The sequence below is a fragment of the Bufo gargarizans genome, chromosome 2 (genome assembly GCF_014858855.1).
Source record: "Bufo gargarizans isolate SCDJY-AF-19 chromosome 2, ASM1485885v1, whole genome shotgun sequence".
In the NCBI taxonomy this organism is placed as follows: Eukaryota; Metazoa; Chordata; class Amphibia; order Anura; family Bufonidae; genus Bufo; species Bufo gargarizans.
The window spans coordinates 517,392,775-517,411,472 of NC_058081.1; the positions used below are offsets into that span (position 1 = coordinate 517,392,775).

The following is an 18,698-nucleotide window of genomic DNA, read 5'->3' on the forward strand; positions in this document are numbered from 1 at the left end:
GGACCTCCACCGGTCATTCAGCCTTATATCCGACACAGCCCTCATGTATTCTGCGGATCCACAATTGCGCCCTTACTCTATATGAATACCTTAACTAACCCACCCTCAGACTCTAGAAAAATATGTATAAGGAAAGTATGGATTGTAAAAGGACATCTTTATATGCAAGAAGACGTTTTGCCCATATAGGAAGATTAGGGAGAATAAATCGTTGGAAAAAGTCGTGTGAAAAAAAAAAATATATATATTTCTTGTGGAAACACAATGAATAATAGATTTATAATAAAAAAAAGACAAATCCCAAGGAAATGGAAAAATATTAATAAATGAAGTGAAGTTTTTTCAAATAAATACTAATTTACATTTTGATACATATTTATTTGTAACAGATAGGGCATAAGTCAGTTGGGAGGGAAATGCACAACATTTAAATCCAGTAGAAATAAAAAGTAGGAACGAAAACCGCATGCATACCGCAGGACACATTGAGTTTATGTTATAAATAAAACACTACACAAAGACGATTCGTACTGGATTTATGCAGGCATCGGAATATCTGTAACATATATGTAGTGTGCCATTATATAAGTAATGTAGTCATTATTGTTATATAGAGGAACGAATAAAGGATGCATATAGTGACAAACAATATATGAGAAACATAGACTAATCGTATGGGAAAATGGGTGACTGGGAAGTCCACCTCAGGTTTTGAAACAAGAAACTGATGCACACAGCAGAGGATGATTATCCAATTACCAAAAGACTACATAAAGAAAGGCAGAAGGGGGCAGCATTACCACTGAGGAAGGGGTAACAATAGACCCCGAAACGCGTTTGGTGCTAGGACCCCTGGATGGACTTGGACTCTGTGCGCTATTACACCGCCCGCATCAAAATCACTCCTGTCTTCAACTGCAGACCCTACACGCACTTCTGAGGACAGGCTGTAAGAGCTTATTACGTTCACCTATACAGCAAGCTCAGCGTGGTACAAGGAGTCTGTAAATTTACCCAAGTGCCGGCTCTTAGATCTACGGAGCGGCGCTGGGAAGACAGCTAAGGGATTGTAACTATCATCGAACATCCCTGAATTACAGCACGAACATAGCGGCGGAGCACAAGTGGACAAGCGAAACAGTGAGTAATTGCGGGACGCCGCTTGAATAGATCACTGCAACTATATCGCTATTTCGGTCTGTGGAGGACTTATACAACACTCCCATAAACGACCTTTCCTACATCCAAATTTAAGTTGGAGGGACAACAAAATTGGAAATCTTGTTTCATCCCTCAAACACCCAGAGACATTCTATATTCATATATATTTTATTTGATTTACTCTATGTGTGATCGGTACCAATCATTTTAGGAATCTTTTTTATTCTATTGCATTTTTTATTTATATTGCATGTTTTATTATCTTAAATAGTGAAGTATTAATTGTTTATGTGTGGTATTATCAATAAACTATGAGGTTCCTATATTAAGAGAGTGCCCAGTATCTGTTTTACATTTTTCTATTATACCAAAGGAAGGGTGAGTCCTTTTTACTGAGAGCACCTCTCCAGTTGTTAGCACCAATCCAGTGCGCCACTTCTTTTCACTTAGATTAATTATTATATTTCTGTGTCAGGGGTACAAAGATGGTGCATTGCACCCACAAAAAATCGCTATAGGTCACCCACAGAATTAACAGCCAGATTTATTATAATATTTGTGTGTCAGGGGTGCAGAGCTGGTGTATATCACCCACAAAAAATAATTATAGGTCAACCACAAAACAATTAGCCAGATTCCGAACACTCTCCCTCGCTTCAGCTGCCCGCTTCCTGTCCCTGCACTACACGTGATTCAGCTTGTATAGAGGCTGGGTCACATGATGCACCGGCCAATCACAGCCATGCCATTACTAGGCATGGCTGTGATCGCTTCTAAGTGCCTGTGACGAATACTGTACCCCGACTGACGTTGGACGTCAAATACGTAGAGCCAGCGAGATACGGTATAGTCACTGGTAACCAAGGCGTAACATTACGCCGTCCCTGAGGAGCAGGTAAGGTCAGCTCGGTACAGTGTTCACAAACTCCTCCTGTCCGCACGGACACCGAGAGGCAACAAGCTAAGGGAGTCTTTTCACTGCCCCAGTGAAACAGCGCTTCCTCAGCCCGGGAAGACTGACACCAGCTTCTCGTTTGATATAAGCCCGGTCCGCTAACGGGATTATATAGGGTGAGAAAACCAACCCGCAGTAGCGTATAACTAGGCCGAAACACTGACGTCGGGATTCGTGATCGAGATACAAGACAGCACGAGATTAAATTATATATTTAATTGCCTTAAGGGCTCACTAGACATAACTCAATATACACAGAATATATATACAGTGGTCTGAGTGGTAAATACAGATGGCGTGGTACAACAGGGTTAAGTAGAACAAAAGTCAGTTTACCAGATGGATGAGTCCTTTGGGTAGTGATGAATAATGGGTTTCTGTAAAGCTTGGCTGTAGTCACATGGATGGCAGTGATGTCTGTCATTTCCAGGTCCCTTCCAAACACGTATGCAGCGTGACCCCCCTTCAGAAGAAAAGACACGCCCGCTTACTGGCACAAGCCTTTCGACCTGTAGCCGGCCCCTCCCATCCCAGCCTCTGGGAGGGGTTCACTTCCCCTCTGCTGGGTCCAGCAACAAATGAGCCACAAAACCGATTAGGGCTCGTGGCTCCAGACCAGAATGTTGCAGGGAGGTGGTTCTGGGACCGATGGATCCGCCTGGGTTCCGGCTGCCAGTAGAGTCCATTTGGTTATTTGGTTTCTGTGGAGAGATATGTATACAGTATCTCCCCTCCCTGGCAGCTTTCCTGCAGGATCCGTGCTATCTGAATGGAGGTGAGAAATTGTAAACAAAGGTGGCCTGCTAGAAGTTCTCTGACATTTGGCTGGGCTTTGAAGCAGGACCCCCCTGTGGAGTTCACTACCTCTGCTATCTGACAGCAGATGGCTGGTGTGGGAAGATGGCTGACAGTAAATAATAATCCATATTCCTCACAGTGCCCACAGCTTCAAAGCTAGTTGATTGGCTGCCCTGCAGCCTTTCTAAAGCTTCATTAAATGCTCAAACCTGAACTTTTCCGGCAAAGTTCAGGTCCGGGTACGCTCAACACTAATTACTGGATTTTGCTCAAACATTCTGCAGTCTTGTCATTCAGTATCCCAGTGCCTTACCTTCCTCCTCTCTAGAACAATGGAAGAGAGGAGCTTGCTTAGGCCTCTTTCAATGGAAGAGAGGAGCTTGCTTAGGCCTCTTTCACATGATGCGTGAAGCTAATGCATAACATCCGGACTGAATCTTGACCCATTCATTTTTCACACATCATTTCTGCGTTCAGAAAAAAGAATTCTTTATTTTTAATGCAACTCTGTTTACAAAGAAGTGAATGGGGCTTCTGTTTTTCACTGATGGTTGCTAGGTAGGAGCTAGGAGAGGTAGATTGTTATTCTTCAGTTTTTTTTCACACACGTGAAAAACCTATCAAAAACTGATTGGACCAGTGCGGAAAAAACTGAAACACTGAACGCAATTGCAGACAAAACTGTCTGAACTGGCATGCAAAACCATCAGCTTTTTCCCAAACAGATCCTGACACAATCCGTATTTTTTGTGTGAAAGAGTCCTTAGGCGATTTTTCCGAGTGGGTGCAATGCATGAAGTGAATGCATAGCACCCACACTGAATCCTGACCCATTCTTTTCAATGGGTCTGTGTACATGAGCGTTGTTTTTCACGCATCATTTCTGCATTGCGTGATAATCACAGCATGTTCTATATTCTGCGTTTTTAATGCAGTCCTGGTCCCTTAGAAGTGTATGGGGCTTCAGTGAAAAATGCATTGTATTCTGATGCAGTCCAAATGCAATGCATTTTTCACTGATGGTTGCTAAGAGATGTTGTTTGAAAACCTTTATTTATTTATTTTTCACATGCGTGAAAACCACATCAAAACTGATTTCACCCGGGCGGAAAAAAACTGAAACGCAATTGCAGACCAAACTGACTGAATTTGCTTGTGCAATGGTGTGATTTTTTTTTATTTTTTTTAAATTCTTTATTTCTTTTCAACAGACATACAATACATGCAGAGTGTATACCTCTGAACATAAAACAGCACAATAAGTGCAAGAAGAACAATTCAAAAATTACATAGGGGTATTAGACATATAATAATAAGACTCAGCACATACAAGCAGCCACAGTACATTAGCATAATCAAATAATCTTTTCATGTACCGTAACTAAGATGAGCCAGAAGACTGGAGTAGCAAGCGGCCCAACGTCCCCCTCAGTTGACCATCTAAGTACCACTCAGTGAGTGTGAAAGGTTTCATAATTTTCTGTATTTCTTCATCAGACATACAATGAATAATAAATGGTTTCCATTTTTGAAACAAACCCTTAGCCTGTCGTTCTTTCACATCCAAGGTATTCAATCTTTTCATATGAAACACATTTTTTTTATTGTTCTATTATGAACTGCAACCCCGATCTGGTTTGGCTGGATGCGGGGGGATATTAAAGCCATATATGGCCCTATGCCTAAATCTAACCTGAGTGTCTCTCCACGACTCATTAATGACATGTCTCCTGACCTTTTCCCAGCCTTTCAATATTTTTTGTTCAATTTCGTCATCGCCTATCTGCTCAGCCCATTTCCCAAAACTCTTGCTCCTATCACTTTTCCCGTCCTCTCTCCTCATGTCAGTATAGACCATAGAGATCGAGACCCTCCCACCCCCTAAATCCAGGATTTTATCTAAAATATTCCTGCGAACCTCCTTCTGCACCAACACCAGCTTACTCATCACGGCCTCCTTTATCTGGGACCACTTGAATAGTCTGAAAGGACGTTAAAGAAAACTTTTCAATCAATTCACCTCCCGTCAGCCACCTAGGATCCGTGTCATGAAGTAGGTGTTTTACATGCAAAATCCTCTTTAGTTTCCATTCCTCAAACAATCTATTCGTTCTACCATGCACAAATTCAGGATTGTTCCACAGAGGAAGATGTTTGGAGAGCCTAAAAGACAGCCATTATTTTTTCCGCAGAATTCTCCACATAGCTATCGTATCTTTGAAAAGTAAAGACTGCTTGATCCACACAGGGATCAACCGCATGTAACAACGCCACCGGAGACCAGGAAGCACAGAATTCCTGTTCAAATGCCAGAGCCGAATAATAGCTAGATCCATTAATCCAGTCACACACACCCGTCTTGCCATGCAGGCCAAATTATATCCCCTAATGTCGGGAAAGGCTACCCCTCCTTGTTCAATCTCCTTAATTAAAGAACGTAATGGGATCCTCGGCCCCTTCCCATGCCACAGAAGGTCGTGAACGCTTTAGTTATCTGTCAATGCCTATGGTGTACGCTGTGACACTGTTGCCACACTTGCGGTTGCCCGCGGCAATGTGTTGCTGTGAGAGCATACGGTGGCAGTGTCTCGGCCTTCTGGGTCATTGCCGTGACATGATTGCCACGCATGCTGTTGCCGGTGGTTACGTGTTTGGTATGCTTGTGTGTGCACTTCCCCTTTAAGTGGTAGCCTCCCTCTGTCTGGTGCTGTAAGGGTTAACTCCCTGACTGGGTGTGGTCACTTGGCTTATCTTCTGTGGTTTCCTGGCTGGAGTCAGTTGTACTTCAGCTGTTGTTGGTGCTGGAGTTCTTCTCCAGTCCAGGGCGTTCCATCTGTCTGGGAGTTCTAGCACTGACGATACTGGTAGATATTTGTTTGTTAAGGGTAAAATAGGGGGCCAGTTGTATACCCTGGCCAATGTGTATTTGCCCAACACAAAGCAATTGAGAGCCCTTACGGGAATCCTGTCCAAATTGGATAGCTTTGCTGAGGGCACGCTTCTGGTCGGGGGGGATCTTAATGTGGCCTTGGACCCATTGGTGGATGTATCCAAGGGCTCCTCTCACCTACCTTATTCTTACACTCGCCGTGTCAGGAGCCTCCTTCACTCTCATCAGTTGGTGGATGTGTGGCGAGTGATTAACCCTGAGGTCAAGGACTTCACATTTTATTCCAATCCTAGGGATGTATACTCCAGATTGGACTATTTATTGCTTAGACACTCGGCAGTACCCCTCATTGCCTCCTTCTCTATTGACCCAATTACCTTTTCGGATCACGCCATGCTGCATGTCTCTCTGAAGTCCCCTCTGCCTTCGCCCCGGTCCTGGAGATGGCGTCTTAATGAGTCCTTACTTCAGGATCTGGAAGTGGCACAGGGTATTGACTCAGCCCTTTTGCACTACTTTGAGGAAAAACTAGTAGACGATGCCTCCCCCCTCACGGTGTGGGCTGCACATAAGTGCGTGATTAGAGGGGAGTTCATCAGACATGGGGCACGGCGTAAAACGGGAGAGGGCTTTGGAAATTTCCCAGACTTTGAAGGACATTTCCAATCTGGAACAGATCCATAAACGCTCCCATGCACAGTCTGTTCGAGCTGAGCTCACACAGGCAAGGTGCAAGCTTAAAGATAAACTAGATACTCGTACAAAATACCTCCTTTCGCAGGGCAGGAGACACTTTTTTGAATATGGCAATAAGTGTGGTAGACTCCTGGCCAGATCCTTACGCGAACAAAGGGCAAGGAACTATATCCCACACATTACTCCACCACGGGGACCGGTATTACACAATCCTGACTCTATCACAGAAGCTTTTTCCCACTTTTATCAGAACCTGTACAATCTTCCTCAGTCCAGTCAAACGAGTCAGGCCTTGGACTCGGCCATGAGCTCCTATTTGGCCAGGTCGGGTTTACCAAAACTGCCAAGTGAGGACCTTGAGAGTTTGAACAGTCCGTTTACCGCTGATGAGATTGAGGAGGCTCTGAAGTCGATGCAACCTAGTAAGGCTCCAGGCCCCGACGGCCTACCGGCCTCCTATTATAAGAGATTCCTCCCCCTCCTGCGTACTCCCCTTACCAATGCCTTGAATAAATTAAGCTCCGGAGTCCCTCTCCCTAAAGATATGTCGCATGCACACATTACTGTTATCCACAAGGAAGGTAAGGACCAGACCGCTTGTGCTAGTTACTGGCCCATATCTCTACTTAATGTAGACATTAAGCTTTTCGCAAAAGTCTTGGCCACCCGCCTGACTCCTTTCCTGGCGGACCTTATACACTTAGATCAGGTTGGCTTCATTCCCTCAAGGGAGGCGAGAGATAACACCACAAATGTTTTGAACTTGGTCCATCTTGCCAAGATTCAACGTTCCAACCTATGTCTCCTATCCACAGATGCCGAAAAGGCTTTTGACAGGGTTGGATGGCCATGGTTATTTGCAGTATTAAACCATGTGGGTGTGGAGGGTTCTCTATTGACATGGATCCGTTCCCTATATTCTTCTTCCTCGGCAGCCACAAAGGTTAATGGTGTCCTCTCACCTCCCTTTGAGATTAGGAATGGTACGCGCCAGGGTTGTCCTTTATCTCCTCTAATCTTTATCCTCACTCTAGAACCACTCCTGAGGACTATAAGGAAAAACCCTGACATCTCTGGTCTGATGGTGAGAGAAAAGGAGTTTAAGATAGCGGCCTTTGCAGATGACCTGATGTTTATGATTACCAGACCTCGGGTCACCTTCCCTAACCTAATTGAGGAATTCAAAGTATTCCATAACTTGTCCAATCTGAAAATTAACTTACAGAAGTCTGAAGCGCTTAATGTCTCCATTCCATCCACTCTCGAAGCCGAACTGGCGGGTTCCTTACCTTTCCGCTGGACGACAGGCGCCATTAAATACTTGGGCACGACGATCCCCAAAGACTTGCGAGAGCTATTCCCAAGGAATTTTACCCCCCTCCTGAGTCGGATCAAAGAAGACCTTAAGAGGTGGTCCAAAGGCCTATATACGTGGTTCGGCAGGTGTGCTATTTTTAAGATGAATGTCCTTCCACGCCTATTGTATTTGTTCCAGACCCTCCCCATCCATATTCCGGCCAGTTTCTTGTCTATTGTGCATCGTGTCCTCTTTAAATTTCTGTGGGCTGGGAAGAGTTCAAGATTGTCTAGATCCTTATTGCATGTGCCGAAGGAAAGGGGGGGGCCTAGGGATTCCTGACCTAAGGAAGTATTATGCAGCCTCTATGTTTCAACGCGTGGTAGACTGGTCCCGACATACCCAGTTCAAACAATGGATTTCCATTGAGCAATTCACATCCCGGACTCCTTTGGCCCTTCTGCCATGGACAGATAGGAAGGTTCCTAGTGACCTCTCCTCTCATCTTCTCATAGGCCCTACCCTGGCTCAATTCCGTAAGTACCAACAGATCTCTACAATCTCCCCCACGCCCTCCCCGATGTTCCCTGTCTTGGGACATCCGGACTTCCCGGCGGGTAGCTCAGGGGGTCCGTTTGCTCAGTGGAGATCGAGTGGTAAGTGTCGGGCGCCATTCTTTAGAACATCTGGTAGGTGGCTTACTTACTCGGAATTATTAGGACTGACGGATCCCTGCCCTCTAGGTCCTTGGAGATCAAGACAGCTTCACCACTTCCTTTCTTCTATCCCTTCCTCTCAGGGGTCTGATAGGGCACTCACTCCTTTTGAAAAGACATGTATTGGCTCCGGCCTTTATCGGCACTCTCTCTCAGAATTATACAAGGCATTGGTAACGCCGGGATCAGACTGTCTCCCCTCTTACTCAGCCAAATGGGCTCGGGACTTGCAGAAGGATATCTCCTCCGACCAGTGGCTTAGGATTTTCCAATTTGCCCATAAATCATCCATTGCCAGTAAATATCAGGAGGCCAGTTACAAATTGCTGTCGAGATGGTATTATGTCCCAACCCGTCTCCAGAGAATGTTCCCGTCGGCATCTCCTCTATGCTGGCGATGCGACTCCCACCAAGGCTCCCTCCTACATATTTTCTGGCAATGTGACAAAATCAAACCTTTCTGGGACTCTGTTCATGAGACCCTGGCCTCCATTTTTCCCTTTTCAATTCCTAACACACCAGAGTTTTTCTTACTCTTTCTCTCGGATTTACCGTTGATCCTGTTTCGACTATCCTGTTTACGTCACCTGGTTATAGCAGCTAGATCTTGTGTCCCTGCGAGGTGGAAGTCTGTTTCTCCTCCCTCCATGGGAATGTGGATTCAGAAGGTTGAAGAGATATGGAGAATGGAAGAACTCACAGCATCTTTGCACGGTGGTAACAGAGCTTTTTTTGCTATGTGGTCCCCTTGGTTCACCTTTCAGGACTCCTCGGAGTATCGGAATTTGCTGGCTTGAGAGTCTCGTCTGGACACTCCTGTACACTTCATTTATCCCCCCCCCCCCGCTACCTTAACCCTTTGTCCCTTAATTCCTCCTTTTGTATCCCTGTCCAATGCCCCCCCCCATTCATGTTGTTGTTTGTTGAATTTTCTTTTATTTTTATGCTGAGGCCATGTCTTCTTTGGCCCTTTTGTTTTTTTTTGTTTGTTTTTTTATATGGTTCTTATCAGATGGATCGAGGTGCTTTATTGTCACCATAGGCTGCATATCAAACACAGACTTATGTGTTGTAATTGTTTGTGCATTGTTGGATTATGCTCCAGGATGTCAGTCGGCATAGGTCCGACTATTATTTTCTAATGTATGTGATTCAGCATGCAATGATTTTGTTTCTTTTGCAAAAAAATATGAGCAGATACTTAGAATTACACCCAGTATACAGTACAGGAGAAGTGGTACTGTGCAGTGTTCATATATACAGAATAAGGGCAGATACTGAGAATTACACCCAGTATACAGGACAGGAGAAGTGGTACTGTGCAGTGTCCATATATACAGAATAAGAGCAGATACTGAGAATTACACCCAGTATACCGGACAGGAGAAGTGGTACTGTGCAGTGTCCATATATACAGAATAAGAGCAGATACTGAGAATTACACCCAGTATACCGGACAGGAGAAGTGGTACTGTGTAGTGTCCATATATACAGAATAAGAGCAGATACTGAGAATTACACCCTGTATACGGGACAAGAGAAGTAGTACTGTGCAGTGTCCATATACACTCACCTAAAGAATTATTAGGAACACCATACTAATACGGTGTTGGACCCCCTTTTGCCTTCAGAACTGCCTTAATTCTACGTGGCATTGATTCAACAAGGTGCTGAAAGCATTCTTTAGAAATGTTGGCCCATATTGATAGGATAGCATCTTGCAGTTGATGGAGATTTGAGGGATGCACATCCAGGGCACGAAGCTCCCGTTCCACCACATCCCAAAGATGCTCTATTGGGTTGAGATCTGGTGACTGTGGGGGCCATTTTAGTACAGTGAACTCACTGTCATGTTCAAGAAACCGTTTTTCCAGTCTTCAACAGTCCAATTTTTGTGAGCTCGTGAAAATTGTAGCCTCTTTTTCCTATTTGTAGTGGAGATGAGTGGTACCCGGTGGGGTCTTCTGCTGTTGTAGCCCATCCGCCTCAAGGTTGTGCGTGTTGTGGCTTCACAAATGCTTTGCTGCATACCTCGGTTGTAACGAGTGGTTATTTCAGTCAACGTTGCTCTTCTATCAGCTTGAATCAGTCGGCCCATTCTCCTCTGACCTCTAGCATCAACAAGGCATTTTCACCCACAGGACTGACGCATACTGGATGTTTTTCCCTTTTCACACTATTCTTTGTAAAGCCTAGAAATGGTTGTGCGTGAAAATCCCAGTAACTGAGCAGATTGTGAAATACTCAGAGTTCAGGAGATTGTCTTGACCAGGACCACAACCCTACATGCATTGAAGCAACTGCCATGTGATTGGTTGACTAGATAATCGCATTAATGATAAATAGAACAGGTGTTCCTAATAATTCTTTAGGTGAGTGTATATACAGAATAAAAGCAGATACTGAGAATTACACCCAGTATACAGTGCAGGAGAAGTGGTACTGTGCAGTGTCCATATATACAGAATAAGAGCAGATACTGAGAATTACACCCAGTATACAGGACAAGAGAAGTGGTACTGTGCAGTGTCCATATATACAGAATAAGAGCAGATACTAAGAATTACACCCAGTATACAGGCACAGGAGAAGTGGTACTGTGTAGTGTCCATATATACAGAATAAGAGCAGATACAGAGAATTACACCCAGTATACAAGACAAGAGAAGTGGTACTGTGCAGTGTCCATATATACAGAATAAAAGCAGATACTGAGAATTACACCCAGTATACAGTGCAGGAGAAGTGGTACTGTGCAGTGTCCATATATACAGAATAAGAGCAGATACTGAGAATTACACCCAATATACAGGACAAGAGAAGTGGTACTGTGCAGTGTCCATATATACAGAATAGGAGCAGATACAGATAATTACACCCAGTATACAGGACAAGAGAAGTGGTACTGTGCAGTGTCCATATATACAGAATAAGAGCAGATACTGAGAATTACACCCAGTATACAAGACAAGAGAAGTGGTACTGTGCAGTGTCCATATATACAGAATAAGTGCAGATACTGAGAATTGCACCCAGTATACAGGACAAGAGAAGTGATACTGTGCAGTGTCCATATATACAGAATAAGAGCAGATACGGAGAATTACATCCAGTATACGGGACAAGAGCTGTGGTACTGTGCAGTGTCACAATTACTTCTCTCATAGGCTTGCAGCACCACCTCTCACTCTAGCTTGAGTTAGGCTTATGACCTTACCACCAATACAGGCCCTTCAGCAGCTACTGTAAACATCTGTGTCTAGGGATCATTGTACGTTACAGATTTATTACAGTTTAGCTACAAACCCCACAAGTTATCCTCATACATAAAACTGTGTGCAAGAATGTGCATGTTTGGAGGCTAAATTACCACCTCCTGCAGTCCTGGTAGAGTGATATTTGGCCAAGTTGTTCAACTTGCCTCATGAATGGTGCACTCATGCCTATGCATCCACCGGACTGCAGGGGAAACACGTGAGCTACGGTGGGCTGATGGGGGTAGTAGTAGTTTTACTAACGGTTAACAGAGCTCCCTGGGCCGGCGTACAGCAAAGGGAAGGACAGCACCAGTTCCTTCGGGGGAACACTCTGTTGCCCAGGGATTCCTGCCGTACAAGTAGTTGAGGTGCCCTTGGTGGAATGGGTTTTTAAGGTGCCTTGGAGGCAGGGTCCCTGGTGTTCATGATGCCAGCACCGTTAGGTGCAAAGGAAGGTGGTAGAAAGGATGAAGAGTCAATGGTTGAAAGCAATGGAACCTTTACTTAATAACTTGCCTCAGAGTCATCAGTATAGTTCATTTATATGGTAAAGATGATAATCCAAATAATATCTCGGCTGTAATCCTAGTAACAGGCTTGGCAACTGTAACTTGAGGAGTTTCCTTCTTATCTCTGTCTAGACTTTTCCCCCACTCTAGCAGCCAGGTACTGGTTTGTCACAGGGCGCCGGCTTCGTCCTCCTTCTCTTCGGGGTCGCCAGTGCCCTGCAAATAACTTCGGAGCGAGGACGTGCGCTGCGTCCTCGTCTCCAAGGCAACGGGGGGCGGAGAGGAACTGGCTGCGCACACCTCTTTAGCGTGGCCGGTGTCCTCCGCTCCCGTAAGTTTGACGAAAAGTCTGAGCGCTCAGCAGTGTGGAGGGAGATGAGTCATGTGACGCTGTCCACGTCACATGATTCCTTCGCTCCCCTATTTAACAGGCAGCCTGCTGGCCACAGGTTGCCTGTGATTAAGGTCCTATACCTTGTGGTTATTCGGTTTGCATTTGGACTTTGTATTTGGACTTCAGCTCGTTACTTGACTTAGTCTCGTGCTTGCTCCTTTTGTTTGATTTGCTTCTCCTGGTATTGACATTCGGTTTTCTCATTGACTTTGCTTCTGCCTTTTCCCTTGTACCGCCTTGACCTCCTGGTTTTGACCTTACTATTCGACCTCTCTCTGTTTGCTTGTTTGTTTGTCCCTCTGCACTTACGCAGGTTAGGGATCGCTGCCCAGTTGCGCTCCGTTGCCTAGGACAGGTAAGTGCAAGTAGGCAGGGACAGAGGAGTGGGTGGAGTCAGTTTGCACCCTCCCATCCCCTTCTCGTGACATGGATATAATAACTTCTTACTTGTAATTAGCAACCCACAGGGCGGTCTCCCTAACGGCAGACAAAAACCTCTGCTCTATTCTTTGTACAGGATGCTTTCCTAAACCCTGATCCACAATGTCCATAGAGGAATGTGGTAATGGACAACCACGCGTATAGTCGTCCGGTTGTGTTCAGGCGCTTTTAAGCTTCTCCCGGTCACTGGTGCTGTGGAATCCATGAGCTAATGCTGCTTCTATCTCCACTAGATTTTCTCTATATCCGTCACTCACTCTTGTCTGTGCTAGGTAGCTGTAAGGATGTTCTCCATGCTCCCTCAGCCTGGCCATAACCAAGGCAGCTACATCCTGGACTTCTGCTCCTCACACATCACTTACTTCCTCCTCCTCCTTCTGTTCTCCTGTTCTACTTCCTCTCTGTTCTCTCTAGTATTAGCAAACCCTCTGATATACAGGGAGGGCCATTTATATGGAAACACCATGATAAAATGGGAATGGTTACGTTAAAACCCAGCACACCATTCTTTTTCTTGTGAAATTCCCAATAAGTTTGATGTGTCACATGACCCTCTTCCTATTGAAAAAACAAAGGTTGGATTCAAAATGGCCGACTTCAAAATGGCCGCCATGGTCACCACTCACCACCCATCTTGAAAAGTTTCCCCCCTCACATATACTAATGTGCCACAAACAGCAAGTTAATATCGCCAAACATTCCCATTTTATTAAGGTGTATCCATATAAATGGCCCACCCTGTATATAAGTGGTGCCGGCACCACCTAGGGGTGAATAGATGTAATGACAATAAAACAGCCTGCTATGAGGAATTACAGCTTGATACAACAATACATTTGGTATACATATGCTCAATGTTATATAGGGGCCCACGACCATCACTGAGTGGGACACTGCACCTAAAAATTACAATAACCCTGCTGCTATTACACTACCATTTGATCAGCTTCTACCCTCACCTACTGTCTCCTATCTTCTCCCCTTTAAATGGTAAGTTCTCGCAGGCTGGGTCATCTCTTCTTGTATACCAGTCTCTCACTCGTTATCATGTTTATTGTACTGTTTGTTTTTGTATCATGTACTTCATTTTTTTCATACTTACACTGCCTGGAATAAGTCACATTGTGATGGGCAAATATAAATGAGTCACTGATATGAAGAAAAGAAACAAGCCAGCTGCTACTTCTGTTATTCACCCCCTAGTCCTGGCCCGGCCTAGGTGTTGTAATGACTGTAGGTTAACCTCAAATACACCACTGGTCCCAGGACCAAAAGAAATCCCTGTAGGGGTCTACTAATTTTGAGAATTAAAACATACACTTTATTTAGTCTTATTAAAAGGAGGGGTTATAGATGCCCCAATGTCCACACATTTAAAACTATCAGACGATAGTACTGGTTTATATAGAAATTGATACTCTTTCTCTCAATTTGAAAAAGAGAAAATGATTGTGCAGGTTGGTGGTGTACAGTTTAACACACACTTGGGATATAGCCCTAAATCTAGGCGTCCTAGGACCTGGGCCCAGGTCCTGGCTAGTAATCCCTGTTCAATCAACTGTGTGTCACTACTTTTTATCCCGTCAAAAATAACTAAAACCTAATGGGACTGACAGAAACTGATGAAAACTGTGCACAACTGATGCTGAAGATAAAGCGGATCTTTTTTTTTTTTTTTCTATTCTGACAGATCAGAAATATGCAAAGCTTGACACAAGTGTGAACACTGCCTAAGCGGTATAAGGTCCAACACCTATTCAACCAATTTAGAGTCAGTTTGCTGTCCAGTCGACATTATATACATAAGTAGATGTATGTGAGGCGAGGCTGTGAAAAAGGCGTCATATCTTCCTCATCTCTACTAATAGAAAGATATAATACAAGCCAATACACAAAATACCGTATTTTTCGCCCCATAAGATGCACTTTTTCTCCCCCAAAGTGGGTAAAAAATGCCCCTGCGTCTCTTTTGGGGCGAATACTAATGAAGCGCTTCCATTATGGAAGCGCTTCATTAGTACCGGAGGACCAGGAAGCGGTGAAGGCTCTGTACTCACTGCTTCCTGGTCCTCGGCTGGGCTGTGCAGGGCTGCGCACAGCATGAGGGTGCTCTGTGACCTCACACTGTGTGCCGCGATACACAGCCGACAACAGGATGAAGAGTATTGCGATGATGAGGAGCGGTGGCGTCCAGGAGCAGGAGAAGTAAGTGAGTTTATTTTATTTGCACTGGGGGCTTCTGGCTGACATATAGGGGCTGCTGGTCGACATATGGGGGCTTCTGTCTGACATATAGGGGCTGCTGGTTGACATATGGGGGCTTCTGGCTGACATATAGGGGCTGCTGGCTGACATATGGGGGCTGCTGGTTGACATATGGGGGCTGCTGGTTGACATATGGGGGCTTCTGGCTGACATATGGGGGCTTCTGGCTGACATATGGGGGCTGCTGGCTGACATATGGGGGCTGCTGGCTGACATATGGGGGCTGCTGGCTGACATATAGGGGCTGATGGCTGACATATGGGGGCTGCTGGCTGACATATAGGGGCTGCTGGCTGACATATGTTGGCTGCTGGTTGACATATGGGGGCTGATAGATGGCTGACATATAGGGGCTGATGGCTGACATATGGGGGCTGCTGGCTGACATATAGGGGCTGATGGCTGACATATGTGGGCTGCTGGTTGACATATGGGGGCTGATGGCTGACATATGTGGGCTGCTGGTTGACATATGGGGGCTGATAGATGGCTGACATATGGGGCTCCTGGCTGACATATGGGGGCTGCTGGCTGACATATAGGGGTTGATGGCTGACATATGGGGGCTGCTGGCTGACATATGGGGGGCTGCTGGTTGACATATGGGGGCTGCTGGTTGACATATGGGGGCTGATAGATGGCTGAAGGTTGGGGGGGTTGATCTGAGGCATCGCAGGTCTGATTGACATTGGGGGTCTGATTGGGGTTGTAAGCTGAGGTCTGATTAATTTTGGGGGTCTGATTGCTGGTCTGACCTGAGGTGTAATGGAAAATATTTTTTTCTTATTATTCTCCTCTAAGGCTCCATTCACACATCCGCAATGTGTTTTGCGGATACACGCAGCCACGGATCCGCAAAACACGGAAAGCGGCAATGTGCATTCCGCATTTTGCGGACCGCACATTGCCGGCACTAATAGAATATGCCTGTTCTTGTCCGCAATTGCGGACAAGAATAGGACATGTTCTATTTTTTTGCGGAAACGGAAGCACGGATGCGGAAGTGCGGATCCGCAAATGTGGATGCGGACAGCACATTCCAGCCCCATTGAAAATGAATGGGTCTGCACCCGTTCCGCAAAATTGCGGAACGGATGCGTATCCATTTTGCGGACGTGTGAATGGACCCTAAAACCTAGGTGCGTCTTATGGGCCGGTGCATCTTATAGGGTGAAAAATACAGTAGATAAAAAGTGTCTGGTTTTGAAGGCTGGGGTTATCTGCAGTTTTCCTGCACTCTGCTGCGACTCCGACCACTGAAGCTGCATTTTCATGTTTAGTTTCACTTTCCTGGCTGAGGAGAGAGAAATGAAACTTAAGAGGGAGAGCGCTTCCTACTGTGAGTGAGTGCACCAGCTCTTGTGTGTGTGTGTGAGCGTGTCTGCTCCTGCACAGGGTATATAAGGAATATGAGAGCACAGCCTGGTCCTGAGGTTCAGATCATCACCTGCTCTGTAAGTACCACTTGTCTCGTCTGTTTGTGTGTATTTATATTTACAGTATATTCTACTAAAGCAAGATATTTTTCACTTATTTTATGCAGCTTGTATGTACTGTTACAGATATTAATAAAATATTCTATCTACTTACAATGAAGCCTTTTTGAGGAGACCCCCCTTTCTGACAAATTGTCAGTTCTCTAATATACTATGCATATCGCCCACTTCTTTGACAGCAGTGTCCTTCCAGAAGACTGGATATTTAGCTGCAATTTTTAGTGTGCCTTTATATACATATACTTGTGCAGTTATGTGCGTGTGTGTGTGTATATATATATTTATCTTATTGTTCTATATATGTGCATATTTGCAATATATATAACATATATACACATATAACTGCACACATATACTGTATATGTACTATATACAAACACACATAAATATATACATTTGTGTATAAACAGGAAGCACACATGTGTATAAATATACACACACAATTATATAGATATATATTATACACATATATTTACACATTTATGTATTAACACACAGAAACATGTATTAGATAGATAGATAGATAGATAGATAGATAGAACCTCAGCCGTGTTAGCCCCCCCCATATCAAAATTTTTGAACAAAACATATGCAGTTGGTTAGACCTTTGTTAGATCAGGTTAGATCAATTGTTGTTTGCGTTAGATCTCACACAGAAGTAGAGATATTAACAGTTATTTGCAGGGGGGGCTAACCCATCATCAGCCTCCCCTTATAAAAAAATTGACCAAACAATTCGCTATTTTGGAAGATATTTGTTAGATCCGGTATGATTAACTAGTTGTTTTGTTAGATCTCACATAATTACAGACTTATTAAGTGATTAATGAGGGGGGGCTAGCCTCCCCACATTCAATTTTCAGATAAAATTTGATGCAGACTAATAGGCCTTCGTTAGATCTGGTAAGATCAAGTGGTTTCAACGTTAGATCTCATATAATTACAGAGATATTTCACATGAAAACACAGATATTAGGTAGTATTAAATAGGGGTGCTAGCCCCCCCCCCCATGCAATTTTCTGGTAAAATTAGATTCAGACTAATAGATCTGCATTAGATATGGTAAGATCAAGTGGTTCAAACGTTAGATCTCATATAATTACAGAGATATTATGAATATTTCGTATTATATAAGGGGGGCTAGCCCCCCCCATACAATTTTCAGGTAAAAATGTATGCAGACTAATAGGCCTTCGTTAGATCCGGTAAGATCAAGTGGTTTCAACGTTAGATCTGATATAATTACAGAGATATTATGGATTTTGGTAGTACATAAGTGGGGGCTAGCCCCCCCCCCCCACATGCAATTTTCTGGTAAAATTTGATTCAGACTAATAGGCCTTCGTTAGATCCGGTAAGATCAAGTGATTTTTACATTAGATCTCATATAATTACAGAGATATTATGGATATTTGGTATTACATAAGGGGGGCTAGCCCCCCACATATAATTTTCGGGGAAAATTTCATTCAGGCTAATAGGCCTTCGTTAGATTCAGTAAGCGGCAGTCCGGGGGCACACGTGAACTAGCGGCAGGACGGATCTGACAAGCTGTTCACCCGCCGGAACATCCTGACGGACTCCCCTGCCGCTAATGTGAAAGTACCCATAATAAAACACATATATATAATTACCCATATATGTACTGTATATAAACACAAATATATATATATATATATACACACACACACACGTACACACAAATTTAGAGGAAACAGATATTTTTTTCCGTCCTTTCAAACTTGTGTGTCCTGCATTCCAATGCATACTGTGTCCATTAGTGCGCGAGTGTGTCCTAGATTCTAATGCATACTGTCTATAT

The 18,698-nt window shown here is 44.4% G+C and overlaps 1 protein-coding gene across 2 annotated transcripts in view; it reads left to right on the top strand.

Moving 5' to 3' along the window:
• The first annotated feature begins 16,702 nt into the window (after positions 1-16,702).
• USP18 (ubiquitin specific peptidase 18) overlaps positions 16,703-18,698 on the top strand; it is a 40,052-nt gene continuing 38,056 nt past the window's right edge. For both annotated transcript variants that reach the window (XM_044281338.1, XM_044281339.1), the window contains exon 1: positions 16,703-16,833. The gene's annotated coding sequence lies outside the window, so the exon portion shown is untranslated. The remainder of the gene's footprint in view (positions 16,834-18,698) is intronic.